Source organism: Mytilus galloprovincialis, chromosome 12 (assembly GCF_965363235.1).
Source record: "Mytilus galloprovincialis chromosome 12, xbMytGall1.hap1.1, whole genome shotgun sequence".
NCBI classification, from domain to species: Eukaryota; Metazoa; Mollusca; class Bivalvia; order Mytilida; family Mytilidae; genus Mytilus; species Mytilus galloprovincialis.
In genome coordinates this window covers 68500554-68505978 of record NC_134849.1, presented here as the reverse complement: position 1 = coordinate 68505978, position 5425 = coordinate 68500554, and positions in this window count along the sequence as shown.

The following is a 5425-nucleotide window of genomic DNA, read 5'->3' as shown; positions in this document are numbered from 1 at the left end:
TAAAATCCGACTGAAAGTGTCTATGCACATGCTACTTGTCACTGAACGTTAAACCCTAATTCGTCAGCATCATCCAATTGATTCCTTTCTTCTATAACTTCATCATAAGTTTTTTTTACAAATCATTCTAAAGAAGTATATGGAAGGAGCGATATTTGGTTATCTTAAATTTTACTTCATTTTATTCCGTTTAGTTCCTTTCTACATACGTACAGAGGAACGTGTAGCATATAAACGTGTAGCATTTATCACCAATTTGAGAACATCGCAATCCGTTACTGTTGCAACACCCAGGGATGTTTCATGTCTGTATTCTTAAACAATAATATTTTTTCTCTCATTTTTTAGACAATGCACCACTCTCTACTGTCCTTATATATTATTCTATATTATGCGTCTCCATCTAGATTCTCGTGTATACCATGAGGGTCTAGATTGGGGGTGTTGTTTATTTCTGTATTCTTTAAATTTGTATGTCACTTTTCTCTAGATTTTATTTATTTTACTCATTATTCTTTCTCTATTCTTTATATTTTAGCATCTCAATATATTTTACTTTCTGTTGTTTGGTTACATTACGACGTTTATCTCTGATTTATATACTGGTTACCAATGTAGATGACAAATTGGTGTCATTCATGACAATTAAACAAAATCCACATGATATATGCGACTATTCTTGGATGAAATTTATATTACTTTAATATTACACTTTTTAAAACCATTTTTATCAATTTTCAATTTCCATTGTCTAAATTGTTCGTTGTTCATGTGTTGTTTCTGTTTATTAATGTTTGGCTAGAGGTATAGGGGGAGAGTTGAAATCTCACAAACATGTTTAACGCCGCCGCAATTTTGCGCCTGTCCCAAGTCAGGAGCCTCTGGCCTTTGTTAGTCTTGTATTATTTTAATTTTAGTTTCTTGTGTACAATTTGGAAATTAGTATGGCGTTCATTATCACTGAACTAGTATATATTTGTTTAGGGGCCAGCTGAAGGACGCCTCTGGGTGCAGGAATTTCTCGCTACATTGAAGACCTGTTGGTGACCTTCTGCTGTTGTTTTTTTCTATGGTCGGGTTGTTGTCTCTTTGGCACATTCCCCATTTCCATTCTCAATTTTATTCATTGTTTATGTGTTATTTCCGTATATTCAGTTAGCCACTCGTCTTGAGCCTACCCATTTGATCCGATAACACCCCATATAGCAATGAAATTATACTTTTATTGTCATTCATAACTCTTAACAGACCAATTAACAGACCGGGTTTTATACATCCGATCCATTAACAGACCAGGTTTTAAATAAAAATTGATTAATGTCACCAAAATACAGATTTTCGTGTAGATTTTCACACAATGATATTAATATGCATGGTTAACACACCTATAAATGCCTGTCTTTTTTTGACGTTCAAAATATTGCATACAAGTAAATTCAACCAACGTGTCATTTTGAGTACATTTTGTGTGTGTAAAATGTGTATAAATTTATTGATGAGTAACCCGCCTTTTCATTTTATAGATCGTTTATTGAAGCTAGAAAAAAAAAAATTACACCACTGGATTCAGTACATTGAATTTTTTTGTCAGACATAAATATTTTTTATGATAAAAGTATATTTAAAAAGTTATACAATGAAACATACTGAACGTGCAATGATTTTTTAGATAACACCTGATTATCAGACTTTAGCCAACCCGATTAACAGACCAACCGCCAATATAGCCGCATACTCAATTTAGGTTAACCGACCAATCTCTCGGTTAGCCGAGTGTCGGTCGTGTAGTAGACGTGTTAGAAAATTCAATTCGATTTCTTGTGCTGACGTTGAATACGAAAACTACTATAGGCTATGAGGGGACCATCTCAAAAAGCAGATACTTAATGAGTAAAGTTACCCGTATAGATGTGTTTGATATTGCACAGATGATTTTTAAATAATTAAAAAAATATATACCACAATAAGCAGACGAGGATCCGGCATGAAATCTGGTCGTTATTTATATATATTTATATTATTCTTTCTTATTTATTTTCTCTGACTGTTAATGTCGTCTTATTGGATGTTGGATGTGTACTGATTGATATTTAAACCTTAGATACATGATTTTTTTTCTCCGACTGCATGTTAATGACGTCTTATTGGATGTTGGATGTGTCGACTGATTGATATTTAAACCTTAGATACATGATTTATTTCTCCGACTGCATGTTAATAACGTCTTATTGGATGTTGTCTGTTCACTGATTGATATTTTAGCTTTAGTTAATGATTCTTTTTATTAGTTGTTATTGGCTTTAACTGACTTTCATTAACTTGGAGTACTCTGAATCTGTACTTTGTGTCTTTAGTTGGGTTTTTTTTGTGCTCTGTATTTATATTATAAGTTAAGCGCTTTCAACTGATTTTGAAATTTAGTCTAATATCATTAAACATGTTGTGCTATACATGTTACGACACTATATCAGATAAGGATGGGATACAAAAACATGTGTAATACTGCCACATTCTGTACTGTGAATGTCACGAGTCAGGATTCAAGCCTCTTACTAAGTGGTTGTCGGGTGTTTATTTTTTTTTTAATTTAATTTTTTTTTTTAATTGCGTAAACCCTCAGGGGTTTACGCAGTACATATTGGGCGATGTCCGTAGTCTTTCGAAACACCGGATGTTATTCGGAATACTTCTGTTCTTTCTATTGCCACCTTTATATACATGCGCAAGAGCTTGTCAACTGACCTAGCTGTTGAATAAGCATTAGCATCTTAAGTTGCTACAGAGATATGTTACATATGATGCGAAATTTATAATGACGCAAGCTACTTTAATGAGCATTTGAATGCTTCCTTGCACACAATTACAAGCTGCTAATATTTACCTTACATATACAGTCAGAAACCCGGTTGAAATAGACATATCCAACTATAGCAGTCATCACGTGACTTTTGTGACGTCACGCATCACCCGTAACAAGCCCAAGTAAAATGTATTGAAATGCATAGGGGCTTTCTGGAATCGATGAAATACATTACTTTAAGTTCATGATACTAAAAGTGTGGGTCTATATAGTAATTCCTCATATATTTAGAAATATAAATATTACTTTTGGAAAAGTTTAAATTTTGATCTTCTCCCTTCCAAATGCTTTTGAAAATTTGTCTTGTTGCCTCGATAGTTCACACTGTTAAATCATACATCTACGATAAATATTGGATTTTCTGTCGTGTTTAACCTTGAATTGCGATTAAAAAAAACCCAGATGAAATAATTGTGGGTCTATATGCTTATTCTTATATTCATAAATATTTGAAGGCGTATATGGAATAGTTTAATTTTCTATTATGTCCCTTCCAAATTGATTTGAAAATAGGCTATTTTCAGAAAATCTGGTATTATTTTTCAAGATGGCGACCACATTGACAGCGTGGGGCGACGTGGTAAAATATAATTAGTAAGATTTTTCAATGAAAATCAAATAACTGATGGATGCTCACGTTTTCAGTCATTGTCTTACCTTAAAGCAGCATCTAACAGAATATTGGTTCCATTTGATTAAGCTTAAACATGCTGTTGTTATTTTTATAAAATTTTGAAAAATGGCGACCAAATAATTTTAAAACGTGGAGGATGTTCGACACTTGTTTTGTCCATGCACATACTTCAATTTGATGTCACTGTTTATATTGCAATTAGATATGACACGTTATTATCACTATAATAATAGCCTTCGACATAGCTAGATTACGTGTTATTAATTAAGTCATAACATCAACGTGATCAAAGAAAACAAACATGGCACCTAATCACGATATAAATTTTGACAATATCTATGTAGATGTAAGTTTTGACAATACCTATGCAGGTTATAGTGTTGTCCGATTATCAATGCAATTCATTGCGATATTATTTTCATATTTATAAAAGAAGACCTCGAATGGATATAAACCGAGGTGAAATAAATATATTTTTCAATATTCTTTAAATCATTCATCAGGTAACCAGTAAATTTTACATAATCCTAATTGAACCAGTAACATGCAGAGTTATCGAACGTTAGTATGACTGTAATAGTTGCATATGACAAAATAATCGAAGCTCTTTGTTAGAGAAGGCGATAAATGCTTACTGTAATGTTTACTATAGTGACAAAAATTTTAAAAGTTAATAGAAACACACAAAATTACAATTTTCTTCTCAATTACGAAGTGTTTTATTTTAAAAACACCTCTTGCATTAGTTTTCAATTTTCAAAGTCCTGTTTTTCTCTGGCTGTTTATGACGTCTTTACACTAAATCCATTGGATGTTGGATGTGTACGGATTGATATTTTAGTCTTAGTTGCATGATTTTTTTATTAGTTGTTAGTGGCTTTGAACTAGCTGTCAAAAGTGATGCAAATGGCGGCGATCGGAATGTTGACATTCTGTCGAGTCGGGAAATGAACAAACGGGACTTATCTAAGCTTACTCTAAGCATGTATGGGCCCCGGTTACAATATTCATGCCTTACGCTAATAAAATAACAAGGTAATAAAGCGGGAACGTGTGAAATAAGGGTAAACGGAAGGTGGGAACAGTCTTTCAGTCATGGGACCCCCCGTGGTCAAACAGTGAAGACGAACTCTTTAGTATTATTCCCAGAGACCTTACTAACAATATTTACATACAATAACAATATATAAGTATACACAATGTTCATCAAATGTCTTTGTATACGCGTTGGCTAACAGTAAACGACGAACGCGAAAGTAGAAGTGATCGTTTACCGAGTAGCCCGAAAGAGTCGTATATACAAACCTACAGCCTATACCCTAAACCGTAACAGTATCATGAGTCACCGCAATTAATGCCTTCAGCTAAACCAAAATCAAAGAACCTAGAAATACCAAAAGGACTGAAGTATGATGGTTCATCAAGTTGGAAAACGTTTTACACCAAGTTTCAGAGGTATGCTGATCGTTTTTCGTTGACTACCATGGAACGAACAGACCAATTGTGTTTGTGTTTACATGGCAAAGTAGGTGATTACTATGCAAATTTAATCGACAGGGACCAGGGCGTGGATTATTTTGATGTAATTCACAAACTTGAGAAAAGGTTTAACTTTTAAGACTTAAATATGCCCAGATAAAGAAGCTGGTCAACATGGAGCCACAGCCAGACCAACATCTGTTGAAGCAGCAATCGATCAGATAAAATGGTTTTAACATAACCACACAGCTATATTTGGTAAACCAACAGGTAGACGTGACCCAACACCAAGTCAAGATGAACCTAGTTATGATTATGATAGCGACTTAGCTGTTCATGCTATTGGTAAGACGGACACAAAGTCCGAATTGTCTAAACAAATGGAAACATTGCTAGAAAAGATGACTGCCATGAAAGCATTTCATAAACAGGAAATAAGAGACCTTAAACAG